This window comes from Brienomyrus brachyistius, unplaced genomic scaffold, assembly GCF_023856365.1.
Source record: "Brienomyrus brachyistius isolate T26 unplaced genomic scaffold, BBRACH_0.4 scaffold32, whole genome shotgun sequence".
Classification (NCBI taxonomy): Eukaryota; Metazoa; Chordata; class Actinopteri; order Osteoglossiformes; family Mormyridae; genus Brienomyrus; species Brienomyrus brachyistius.
Window position 1 is genome coordinate 2073794 of NW_026042307.1, and position 14131 is coordinate 2087924.

The 14131-nt window shown below is 42.3% G+C and overlaps 1 protein-coding gene across 1 annotated transcript in view; it reads right to left on the bottom strand.

Moving 5' to 3' along the window:
• The window catches only part of LOC125721193 (C-type lectin domain family 4 member E-like), an 87640-nt gene that overhangs the window by 49208 nt on the left and 24301 nt on the right, over window positions 1-14131 (bottom strand). The gene's annotated exons all lie outside the window — the stretch shown is intronic.

A 14131-nucleotide genomic window follows, 5' to 3' on the forward strand; every position in this document is an offset into this window, starting at 1 on the left:
GGGCAGCAGCATTACTGCATTACTAATCCTAACCACTAGCAATAAAAATGCTGACAGCACAGTTTTCCTGCCCCAAGGGCAGCAGCATTACTGCGTTACTAATCCTAACCACTAGCAATAATAATGCTGACATTAGAGCTTTCCTGCCCCAAGGGCAGCAGCATTACTACATTACTAATCCTAACCACTAGCAATAACAATGCTGACAGCAGAGCTTTCCTGCCCCAAGGGCAGCAGCATTACTGCATTACTAATCCTAACCACTAGCAATAATAATGCTGACAGCACAGCTTTCCTGCCCCAAGGGCAGCAGCATTACCCTACATTACTAATACTAAATATTGCTTGCAACACAGTCTTCCTTCCCTAGGACCTTCAGAACCCTACACCACTAACAAGAAATCATATTAATGTAGAAAAATAGCCAGTTAAAATATCAAACCTGACCTCAAGTCATGGCTGCTGGCAAAATGGAAAAAAAATATCCTTTTAGACAGCTTACTCTGAGTTTCAAAAGTAAAGTGCGCCAGCATAAGTGGTTATAAAATACGCAAATATAAGTAATCCATCACATGCAATCATCATTTTATCAGCATTTACATCGTTAACTTTTTAAGCTAATGCTAACCAGCTCTTAGCAAAAGAATAACAACATGCTCATTGCCTCAAACTAGTTTATCAAAATAAATTCTGTTAATCAAATAAATGTTAAACAATCTTATCTTTGGAATAAATGCAGCGAAAAATCTTCCGAAAGTCTTCTTTTTTGCGCCGGATTGCTTCACCGATACTGCTACACCGCCCACCCCGTCGCTAAATGTAGCTAAACAATCCGGGGGTGTTGTGTTAGAGATCGACTTTTATTTTAATTAGAAATAGATTATTTAATACTATTTACAAATAAACATATAAAATATAGAATTAGTGTGCATTCTGCCCTGATGGGACTGCTGGCTGTCTGCTTCTCACAGTCCTGGGCCAACGGTTAGCATTACGACAACAATTTCCGCTGGTAGCCATTTGACAGCTGCTTGCCGCAACGGGCTGGCTCTTTGAAGGAAATGCTGTGTGGATCTACGCGCATGCGCTACATGAGAGTGAGCCAGAGAGAGAGCGCATGCGCTCATTTAAACAAGCATCAATGGACATGTCGAGCTTTCCTAGCTAGAGAGGAAAGAGGGTCTGGCAGTTTTAAAAAGTAAAAGCAGTAGTTGTATATCGTTACCGGGGTATTTTTTAAACAAAATGCACTATTTTATATCAGTAAAACACACCCATCCTGTTTTAGGAAGGATTTATGCGTATTACATGTCTAGACATGTTGGTCAGCTAATGTCTGCGCCCTTGGGGAACGGGGTGTCGGCACAGGAGCTTTTGGAGCCGTGAGCGATAAGCCCATGACAAGGAAGCGTCAGTGAAACAAAATGACCGCCGGTTGACAAATTGCTGCAGGGTGCCTGCAGAGTGACTGTAACATTTTGTTTTACCGCTGGTCCTGAGTGTGAGAAGCACACAGCCAGCAGCCCCATCCTGGCAGAAAGCACATTACCTCTATTTATTCATCTGTGTTATTTGTAAAAAGTATAAAATAATATATTTCTAATATAAATAAAAGTTTAAATAAAGGTTGTTGGTTCAAGCCTAGCCTCAGCATACCTCTGGGTCCCTGACCCCCAGTTCCATGGGCACTGCAACAGGTGGCTGTCCCTGAGAGCCAAGTTCATCCTCATGGAGAGTGCGATGGAGGAAGTGAAAGGAGAATTACCCCACGGGGTTCCATAGAATCTGTCAAGTTTATTTATTACTATCACATTTATGATAGTTATTCTAATTGAATTTATCTTAATTATTAATAATTTGTTGACACAACTATGTGATTTTCTTCAAAACGTAAAAGTTTGAGTTGGCCTCAAAACTCAAAAATCTAGTGCAATCTAGTTGCCTTGAAGTGTTAACATTTTTTTCTTTTTTACAGTGTACTCTCATCTAAATAACAAGGAATTACTGTGCTTTGAACTGACAAATAAATTCATATTGGCCCAATTAAAATCAAATAATTGTAACCCAGTTGTTAAAAATGTTTGGTTTTTTTTTTTGTATTTCTTCATTATGTTCATGTATTAAATGTTGAACTTTTGAGGTAAAGAAAAAAAAAGGAAATTCTTATGTTTGTATATGTGCTGTGTTGATATCTTGTATTATTGTAAAGCGGGCATGTTATAATATATTCATATATTTATTTGGGTGAGGTGTGGTCCAATGAGCGCTGAGGGTCAAGGTTGAGAGAGGCGCGGGAAGAGAGCGGCGGAGAAGAAGGTGGTGTAATGGCGGAGAGCTGTGGCTGAAATGTGTAGCTTACGCATTTCATGAAAATAGCAATATCGTCGACCAGATGACGTATTAAGCTTATAGTAAGGAGTCTTGTGAAAGCGAATTTCCACACGAAGTTCGGGAAAGCTGAGAGCTAGCCTCCGAGAGTGACTTTGCCTGCCCGTGGGTAGAAGCCCACCAATCCACCGAAAGCTCCTAGATCGTACACTCAGGGGAGAGACACCCAGGGATATCGTGAGTGTGGTTTGCTTTATTTTACATTGCGCTTGTAGCTCACAAGCGTGAAATGCCCGAGCTTCACAACAGGCCTGCACCGTAAGGGAGCGGTGTTTTTTCTTTACTTGAATCTGCCGGCCATCGTTTATTTTATGTTGGAACCTTTAGGGTTTTGGGACTTTTCCGTTTCGGGTTAAAGGGATGAAAATGTATTATTCGCTCCCGAGTGAAATGTCTTTTATAAACTGTCATAAATGAGTAAATATTATTATTTAATATTTAATTAATAATAATATTATTGTATTACGGTGTTGATTATGTTCTTTTGTGTAAAGTGATGTATGTATTTCTGTTTGGGCTTTAAAAAGAATGGATAGGGGACCCTAAATATCATAAGTACAGAGGGAAAAGAATTCAAGGTAGCTCCCGTGTTACTTTTAATGCACAAAGGGGCGCTACATAAATTGGAGGCACCGCTGGGATCTGATTAGGGTCCTTAGCTAAATAGATATTGAGTTACTTCACAACCGGGAAAATAAAGTTTACTGGTGAACATGACGCATGCAGCTGAGTTAGTAGCAAAGCTGAAAGGTTGGTGTCATGGTGAGGGTCTGTCTGAGGCTCATACGCTTATGGTGATCATCCCTGATGACGCGGACATCAGCGAGATTGAGGATACTCTCCAGACTGTGAAATGTTTGGGTCGTGTTCGTGTCCGAGATAGGACTTTTGATGTGAAGCACAGTCAGCTGATGGCTTTGTGTGAATGCAAGGAGAACCTCAAGGAGGCGAATGTTCCAAAGGAAGTGCTGCCTATTGGTGGAGGAGAGCCCTGGCTTGTAGTAGTAGGTGAGACCGGTCGTTGGAAAAGGTTGCTAAGAAGGGTGGTGTTCCAGTTGGCTCAGCTGATAGAGTGAGGGTAGAGCAACTGTTAAGGGGCGCTGTTGCTTCGGACCTAATGCTGATGCATCTCCGTTTAAGACAAAGAAAAGCAGATCCACCCATTTTTCATCAGCTATTGAAGGAGATTCGGGAGGAAGAGGAATATGAGGCTTCAAGGAAGAACCTTAGCTCATCGATGTAAAGTGTACTAACCAAATCTAAGGTAGACTCAAAGTATGCTGAGATTCAGACCTTGAAATCGGAAATAAAGGAGCTTAAAACCTTGATTGTGGGCACAATGACCCGACCAGTTCCCGGTAAGCCGGAGAGTACTGAGCAAGTACTGGTGAACGCAGCAGGTCATTATGAGGTCCAACATAATTCGGAATTAGCTGCTGTAAAAAAACAATTGAAGCGGTTTCGACAGAAGGTTAACAGAAAGAATACTGCGGCCGAAGCTTTAACCATAGTCACAAATGTGGAAGCGGCAAATTCGGCCTCTAACTCTTCTTGGAGGCAATTAAAAGGCTCCAAAGAGCAGTTCTGCTATCGTTGTGGAGAGGATGGGCATTTTGCTGTGAAGTGCCAGAACCCTGAAAACCAGGGTAAGGTGATTAAGAAGCTAATTCAGGCATTACAGGTCTCAAAGAACCCACGGCTCGCCAACAGCAGGGCTGGTGAGCATAATTGTGAGGTCAAAAACAGTGCTGCTACCAAGCAGGGGACGGCATATGTCCCGGAAGGCTTGGTGGGGCCGCGTAGCCTTGTACCGCTGAAAGTCAATGGACACTCATGCACTGCGTTGCTTGATAGTGGTTCGCAGGTTACCATTATTTTTGAGTTCTGGTACCAGAAGTATTTATCTGATGTTCCCATCCAGCCAGTATCTGGGTTCGCTATCTGGGGTTTGAGCGAATCTACTGTCAGTTACCCCTTCTTAGGTTATATTGTGGTTGATCTAGAATACCAAGCTGAGATTGTGGGTACAAGTCAGGCCGTAACTATACTTGCCCTTATTTGTCCTAATCCTAAGACGTCCGACCAGATACCAGTAATTGTGGGGACTAATGCTACCTATGTTAGACAGTTAGTGAGGCAGTGTAAAGAAAGTGGAGTGGATATTGCTCGGACACGAGGCATAAAGTTTTGTGATGCTGATGACCGGGATGTGCGCAGTACCACCGACTCCATAGCTGATGACAGAGATGAGGTTGGCTGTGTGAGGTGGCAGGGTCCAGGCCCTTGAACTTGTCTCTGGGTGGAGAGATGCAAGCTGTTTGCTGGGTTGAGTTAAAGCATGCAGTTGACCAGGGGATTCTGATGGTGGATGCCTCCCCAGTGACTCCACTTCCTGCTGGTGTGTTACTCCAACCTATGGTGATGCCAAGACGGGCATTAGAAATGAATAGTCTCAGAGTCTTAGTGGAAAACAAGTTATGGAAGGAAACAGCCATACCTAAGGGGACAGTTATTGGACATGTTCATCTTGTAGATTCTATCACTACTTTTCCTTCCAAGGATTCAGTGTCATCCAGGTTTGATGCTAATCTGATTAACTTTGGGGACTCTCCTGTCTCCGAAGAATGGAAAGATCGAATGCGTCAGAAACTGGCTCAAAGAGCTCATGTTTTTTCCATGCATGAATGGGATGTTGGGTTGACGAAACGGGTGGAGCACAGAATCAGACTGTTTGATTCAAGACCCTTCCGCCAGCGCTCGCGCCAGCTGTCACCTGCAGATATTGAAGATGTGAGGAAACATCTGCAGGAACTCCAGCAGGCTGGTATAATAAAAGAATCTCGTAGCCCCTATGCCTCCCCAATAGTTGTTGTGAGGAAGAAAAATGGGACCATAAGAATTTGTATAGATTACAGACTCCTGAACAGCTGGACCATCCCAGACCAATACACAACACCTTGCATAGATGATGCATTGAATGCCTTGTCAGGTAGCCGTTGGTTCTCTGTTCTTGACCTGAGAAGTGGCTATTACCAGATAGCAATGGATGAGGAAGACAAAGAAAAAACTGCTTTTATTTGTCCAATAGGCTTCTTTCAATTCGAACGGATGCCACAGGGGATATCAGGAGCTCCAGCCACCTTCCAAAGATTAATGGAAAAGGCTGTGGGTGATATGAACTTACTGGAGGTTCTGGTATATTTAGATGACTTGGTTGTCCTTGATAGGACTCTGGAGGAGCATGAAGAGAGGGTTGCTCAAAGTTCTTGACTGCCTTGGAGAAGTAGGGCTGAAAATCTCTGTAGATAAGTGCCAAATTTGCTTGACACAGGTGAAGTATTTGCCAATGGTGTCTCTACTGATCCAGGTAAGATTGAGGCAGTGACCAACTGGCTTCAGCCGACAAACTTGAAAACTTTGCAGTCATTCTTAGGATTCTGTGGTTTATTATAGGCGGTTTATAGCAAATTATTCTGCCATCGTTCGTCCACTGACAGAGCTCACCAAAGGGTATGCTCCCGGTTCAGAAGGGCAAGAAACATGCCATAGATCCGTCTAAACAGTACATGAGAGAATCTGAACCCTTTGGTGAGAGATGGGATGACTCTTGTGTAGATGCTTTCCATCAGATTATTAATTGCCTCACACATGCTCCAGTATTGGCGTTTGCTGATCCCCAAAAGCCATACATTTTGCATGTTGATGCTAGTTTAAAAGGGCTGGGTGCATTACTATATCAAGAGCATCCAGAGGGCTTGCGCCCAGTTGCTTTTGCAAGCAGAAAATTGAAACCATCTGAGAAGAATTATCCGATCCACCAATTGGAGTTCTTGTCTTTGAAGTGGGCTGTCGTTGATAAGTTCCACGAGTACTTGTATGGAGCTAAATTCACAGTACGTACAGATAACAATCCCCTCACCTACGTGCTCACGTCGGCAAAGCTTAATGCTGTCGGGCACAGGTGGTTAGCTGCATTGTCTGTGTATGAGTTTGATGTGCAGTACCGGCCAGGCCGTCACAATATCGATGCTGACTTACTATCTAGAAACATTCCTGAAGAATACGCTACAGAGTGGGTGACCATACCTGAGTCTGGTGTGAAGTCTAAGCCAACGTGTTTGTGCTCTTGAATCCTCTATTAGCCCACTGAGGTATGTAGACCAGTTAGGAGCTTCACCTGACAGTGTTCTGGACATTTACGCGTTTCCGACTCACTTGGAGTTGAAATCCTTAAAGCAGATGTCCATGCAGGATCTTAGAAGATCTCAGAAAGAGGATGCAACGATAAGGCCTGTTATACAGGTGGTTAAATATGGAAAATGGCCTAAGGATGACAATCTAGATCTAGAGCAGTCACTGATGAAAAGGGAAATGGGAAAATTAACTCTGAAAGGTGGTTTATTATACCGTTTGAGCAGGCGGTCGTCGGGTGAAGTAGTCCATCAGCTTGTCCTGCCTAGAGAGTTCAGGGATGTAGTGCTGCGGGCTATGCATGATGATTTGGGACACCTGGGGGTGGAAAGAGCTAGTGACCTCATGAGAAGCCGATTCTTTTGGCCAAAGATGGCGGTAGATGTAGAAGAATACATTAGAAACTGTGGACAATGAGTCATTCGAAATTCCCCTTGTCAGAGAGCTGCCCCGTTGCATCATATTGTGAGCCATGGACCGATGGATCTCGTTTGCATGGATTTTCTTTGCATGGAACCGGATTTGAAGGGCATAGGTAATGTGCTTGTAGTGACGGACCATTTTACGCGGTACACCCAGGCCTTCCCTACAAAAAACCAGAAAGCTCATGTTGTCGCTAAGACCTATCAAGAAATATTTTGTACATTATGGACTGCCTACAAGGATCCATTCCGATCAGGGCAGAGACTTCGAAAGCCATCTGATCAAAGAGCTCCTGAATCTGATGGGTATTAGAAAATCGCGGACAACCCCCTATCATCCACAAGGAGATCCTTAGCTGGAGAGGTTCAACCGAACCTTACTTTCAATGCTTGGCACTCTGGGTCAGGAGAAGAAACACCACTGGAGTCAGCATGTGGGATACCTGGTTCATGCTTATAACAGCACAAAGTGTGACGCTACCGGATACTCAACATATTTTTTAATGTTTGGGCGAGAGGCAAGACTTCCAGTAGACCTGTGCTTTGGAACCTCTCCAGATAACATAGAACATGAGTGTCATTCTCGCTATGTAAGTAAGCTGAAGGAGGATTTGTCAGAAGCCTATAAGCTTGCTTCCGAAGCTGCAGACAAGAGACACCAGCGAAATAAGAAACTCTATGACCAGAAAGTTGGATTTCGGAGGTTGGAGATTGGAGACCGGGTGTTGCTCCGGAATTTGGGGCTAAAAGGGAAGCACAAGCTAGGAAAGTCGATGGAATCCTACTCCCTATGTTGTAGTAGGAAGGATGCCTAACCTTCCAGTATTTAAGATCAGACGTGAGGATGGGAGGGGTAGTGACAAGATAATGTATGTGAGGGTTCCAACTGCAGATGGGAAGGAAGAATTACCTGTTCGGCTACGAACCAAAGTCAGTACTCGCCCGAAGCAGACTAAGGATTTATCTGAGATGCCAGTCACTCATGTTGAATCACAGGAGTTTTCTGATGCATCCTCTGACCTTGAATATTCCACACCCTTTACAACTTGTAAAGGGTGTGGGCCGTGCTAGGCATATAGGTAGTTTCCCAAAGAGAGATGATGTTCTTCAGCCGAGTGATGGGAGTGAGGGAGGTAATGCTACCCCGGTCGAAGATTCTGAAGCTGAGTCCCAGGGTTTGCATGAAAATGATTCAGAGCAGTATATAGATCCTGTTACCACTAGTGATGATGGGGAGGGACCAGCGAAAGAGTCTGAGACTGTTATGCTGCCCAAACAAAAAGTGAGGGTTAGGTCAGATACTCGTCCCAAAAAATTTATAAAACCAACCATTAAACTTACGTATGATGAACCAGGGAGGTCGAGAGATCAACCCTTAACTATAGTACATAGAGGTGTTATCATCAAGATAGGGAAACATTAGATTAAGAGAGTTCTAACATCTGTGATGCCCTTAGGTTTGATATGGGATAGTATGTCTGATGGGGACATGCAGACGTTCAGAAGGGGGAGGGTGTAACCCAGTTGTTAAAAATGTTTTTTTTGTATTTCTTCATTATGTTCATGTATTAAATGTTGAACTTTTGAGGTAAAGAAAAAAAAAGGAAATTCTTATGTTTGTATATGTGCTGTGTTGATATCTTGTATTATTGTAAAGCGGGCATGTTATAATTTATTCATATATTCATTTGGGTGAGGTGTCGTCCAATGAGCGCTGAGGGTCAAGGTTGAGAGAGGCGGCGGGAAGAGAGCGGCGGAGAAGAAGGTGGTGTAATGGCAGAGAGCTGTTGTCTGTCATTGATGTTACCTAGTGTACGTATTCGTGAGATGTTTCCCAGTCCTCGTCTGACTAATAAATCCCCGTTCACCCTGCTCTTGCCTGCTCGACTGCCTCTCTGCCCGTCGCCCCGTCTGTGCGCCTCACCCAGTGCTCGTAACGAGCGTGACAGTCTACAGGCTGAGTTAAAAAATATTAGACGAGCTAAAAGAAATGTCAAAAGGATGATTGCATTGGAAGCTTCTTCCAGTATTTTAACTCTAAAAGAGCTCTAAAACCTGAAATTGCTAATCTGCAGGATAGTAAGGGTCTTATAATAGTAAACGACATTGATATAGTAAATGAGTTCAATGATAGTTTTGCACGGGTATTCACTGTTGAAGACGTTAGTAACTTACCAGTTCTTATTACTGATCCAGCATCGTCTGTAACTAATATATATATAACTGAAGCTGATGTTTTGCAAAGCCTAGCTAAGCTCAAAATAAATAAATCACAGGGCCCTGATGGCATCTTACCTATAGTGTTAAGAGATGAGGGATATTATTTGCCGACCATTAACTTTACTGTTTCAAAAATCCTTATCTGAAGGTGTGGTACCTTCTGATTGGAAGCATGCCAACATAACGCCCATTTTCAAAAAAGGGGATAGAAGTAATTTGTCAAACTATAGGCCAATCAGTCTAACTTGTATAACTGGTAAAGTTATGGAGGCTATAATCAAAGAGAAAATGGTAAGATTACCTGGACTCCAATAACATTTTGCGGGATAGCCAGCATGGATTTAGGAGAGGTAGATCCTGTTTAACGAATCTGTTGGAGTTTTTTGAGGAAGCTACTCAGGAAGTTGATGATAAGAAGACCTATGATGTCATCTACTTAGATTTCCAAAAGGCTTTTGATGTTGTCCCCCACAAGAGGCTCCTACTTAAACTCAAAGCGACAGGGTACCGTAGCGACCTGGATTGATAACTGGTTAACAGATAGGAAACAGCGAGTAGTTATAAGAGGCACAATGTCACAGTGGGCCTGCGTCCATAGTGGGGTACCGCAGGGTTCGATTTTAGGACCACTATTGTTTCTAATTTACATAAATAATATAGATACCAATATATACAGTAAACTGGTGAAATTTGCAGATGACACCAAGGTGGGTGGTGTAGCAGATACTGAATTAGCGGCTCAGCAGCTACAGCAGGATCTTGATTTAATTAGTGACTGGGACGATACCTGGCAGATGAAATTTAACACAGACAAACGTAAGGTACTCCATGTAGGGAGCAGAAATATAAAGTAAAGGTATTTTATGGGTCCCACTGAAATAAAGGTAGCTGATCATGAAAAAGACCTTGGTGTGTATGTTGATGCTTCCATGTCCCATTCTCGCCAGTGTGGGGAAGCAATAAAAAAAGCCAATAGGATGTTGGGGTATATCTCCAGGTGTGTGGAGTATAAGTCAAGGGAGGTAATGCTAAGATTATACAATTCCTTGGTGAGACCTCACCTAGAATATTGTGTGCAGGTTTGGTCACCATATCTTAAAAAGGACATTGTGGCCTTAGAAAAGGTGCAACGTAGGGCCACAAAAATGATTCCTGGTCTTAGAGGAATGTCATACGAGGAAAGGTTACTTGAGCTAAATCTGTTCAGTCTCAAGCAAAGGAGACTGAGGGGGGACATGATCCAGGTATATAAGATTCTAACACGTTTGGATGCTGTTCAACCAAATAGTTACTTCAGCATTAGTTCAAATACACAAACTCGTGGCCATAGGTGGAAATTAGCGGGAGAACATTTCAAACTGGATTTAAGGAAGCACTTCTTTACACAGCGCGTAGTCAGAGTATGGAATAGTCTTCCTGATAACGTAGTGCAAGCTGAATCCTTGGGTTCCTTTAAATCAGAGCTAGATAAGATTTTAACAACTCTGACTATTAGTTAAGTTCTCCCCAAGCGAGCTTGATGGGCCGAATGGCATCCTCTCGTTTGTATAGTTCTTATGTTCTTATGTTAAATGTATTATTCGCTCCCGAGTGAAATGTCTTTTATAAACTGTCATAAATGAGTAAATGTTACCATTTACGGTTGAGTGTATTACTGTGTTGATTATGTTCTTTTGTGTAAAGTGATGTATGTATTTGTGTTTGAGCTTTAAAGAGAATGGATAGGGGACCCTAAATATCATAAGTACAGAGGGAAAAGAATTCAAGGTAGCTCCCATATTACTTTTAATGCACAAAGGGGCGCTACATAATACAGCCAACAGTTAATGGATGTAATATTAATTACAAAATTAAGTCAACACCATCTAACTGTCATACATAAAACAACTGTGCTGGACAGACAACTAAGTTTTCATTGGAAAGGATGAAATATTTTTTTTACAGTGTACTGGATTACTGTCAGCCTGCAGCTTATTCTGAGAAGCACCAGGCTTGCGGCACAGCATACCCTGTGAAAAACACTAGTGTGAGGTCACAGTGTGACCTATTGAGCCAGTATGGGATCTGGACTGGGATCACAATTCTATGTGAAACAAAGTTTTAATTTTTTTATATGTTTGGAAAGAATTCTGCTTGACCAGCATTTACATTTTCATATTGTAATTATTACCTCTGACAATGTTTTTCTCATGAAAAATAGAGAAGTAAATGTTCATGTGAAATTATTTTTGTTATTAACTTGTTTCACATCCTCTTTCAGTTTCACTTGTGTGCTGATTCTGCTCATCATTCAGTCCATCCTAATCTCATCTAAATTGGTGCAGAATCCTGACCAGACTAGACTTATCATTCTGGCTCAAAAGATCATCAGCAATCCCTCTCATCCTGGTCATTATCCTTTCCACAGCCTTCCAGGTAGGAAGCACTTTCAAGCAATTAACCCAGAAGCACTAGGCACAACAAAAGCTTCCTTACAGAAGCTGTAGTAGCGATCAAACAGTGATCTCTTCAGCTTAGCTCATAACTGCACTCTCTCTTCCTTTTGCACATCAGTTTAGCTTATTGGCACCTTGACACTACATTGTTCATCATTCTTACACCGTTCTGTCTTACAGTTTCTACTCATTACACAGTCCATATACGTGTTTACCTGTATATTTATTGCATTTACTGAATTTTAGGATGCATTTTAGGATTATCTATACAGTCATGTCTGTCTGTCCTCACAATTGTACCTTTTGTATCAAGTAAAATTGTATATGCATTAATGTACTTGGTGAATGAACCTTTCATACAGTCGGGTTTGATTCAAATTAAGCTTCAAAAGACCCACTACTGGCCACGTTGCTGTTCTGAATTGCATTACAGTCCTTCACCCCAATATTTATAAATGAAACAAGTGGTTGATCACTTTAATGTCATGCCCTGAAGGCCACAATTTCCCTCTTCATACTGAGTGATTTTTGGCATAATTAATTTTATGGCAAACTTTATGATGAGATGATGTCCCTTCCGTACCTCTGCTTCCTTTGCAACAATGAACATGGATGCTCAGATTATACAAGCCGCATACTCTTACGTGCGGATCGTGTGTGTGTCTGTGTACACTGTGTGTGCATGCCTCAATTTGTTAACAGGGGACGGTCCTCAAATATCTGGCAGCAAATCATATCCAGCTCACTTCCGTGGAGGACGGCTTTTTCCAGCTGTCTACCATCTGTAATGTGCCTGTTTGTCCAGGCTTGTTCTGTTCTGGTAGTTTGGGTCGGAGGCTGGACAGTGTAGCAGGGGCATGCCTATACTCCCATCACGTAGGTTCAACACACCCTAGGTAAAGGGGCGAGCGCAACCACTTGCATTTTATGTTTTAAAACTAATGCTTAGACTAGTTGCTTATTTTATTGAGTTAGATAAACTGTGTAACACTGTTTGGTTTTGTTGTGTTTTCCTTTTGCACCATTCGCAGTCCAGTCCCTCTGCTTTTTGAGTATGTTTTGTGTTTAGTTAATTTTCTGCTGGGTATTTACGGTGAAATAAATGTCCTGTCTTTACTCCCTGGCTGCAGAACTGAGTATGTGTGTGTGCGTGTGTCTGTGTGGATCTGTTGGGGGGCTCTTCCTACTGTCCTCCACTTAAATGTTATTGATGCCCCTCCATCCCTAGACGTTATCCCGATAGCGCATAAGAGTTCATGTCCCCCTTTGGTGATTCACTAACATCTTCTTCAATCTATAATTGTACAATCTATAATTTCATGTACAATGGGGGTAGGGTGTGGATCAGCAGGTTAAGCCTTGGTAATCAGAAGGTTGCTGGCTCAAGCCTTGCACTCAGCAGAATAGTCACATGTCAGTAGACCCTTGAGAAAGGCCCTTAACCCCCAGCTCCACGGGCACTGCACACTGGCTGACCTCAAGTTTGCTCTCACCTGTATGTGTGCCTCATAGAAGAGCAACATGGGGCAAAGTGAAAAGAGAAAATCCACACAAGGATCAACAATTCTCTAACCCATGTATGCCTGCCAACTCTAACTTCTGCATGTGAATAATTTTGAACATCACAGCTGTTGACACTTGAAGAACCCAAGTAAAACTTATATCAGTTTAGCTTTGTAATTACTTCGAGCATACTCTAAGATTACATGACATAACATCCATTCATCCATTTTCTGAAACCACTTGTCCCATTCAGGGTCACAGGGATCTGCAATCTATCCCGGAGGCTACGGGTGCAAGGTAGGGAACTACCCAGGATGGGGCATGACATAATACAAAAATAGATTACAGTGGAACCCACTTATAGTGATGACGGTTATAACGTCATCAAATGCTTGTATGGATCAAAAACCTTGGGATCATCATTCCTATATAGATACTGTTTCAATAATTAATTTATAGTAATGCATTAGTCCGCTTACAGTGTTCATTTTGGGTCTTTTTATAAATGACAACATGCGGAAAAAATTAAAACTGCTCTAATTCTTTTTTTCTTTTTTACTTGACTTTGATAAGCTGACTTCGCCTTACAGTAAAAAGTCTGCTTCTGGCTAGCTACCCGAGGCTAATGCTGCCTGCACAGAAAACATGACAGGAAAAATAAAGTAATTTTCTCTCAATGTCAAACTCATTAAAGATTATGATAAACCTCCACAAACAAGCCACTGAGATGTAACAGTGAAACTAAAATAAGCTATATTTTAAGTACAGTAGGCTCCTATAGTGTACTGCCGGCCCCTGGAGGATGGGCTCCCCCTTTGAGTCTGCTCCCTCCCAAGGTTTCTTCCTTATAGGGAAGAAACCTATAAGGCCTCTGGCTTGCTCCCTGTGGGCTTTGAGACAATGCAATGTTGTGGAAATGCGCTATACAAATAAAACTGAATTAAGTTGAATTGTGTTATAGTATATTTGATT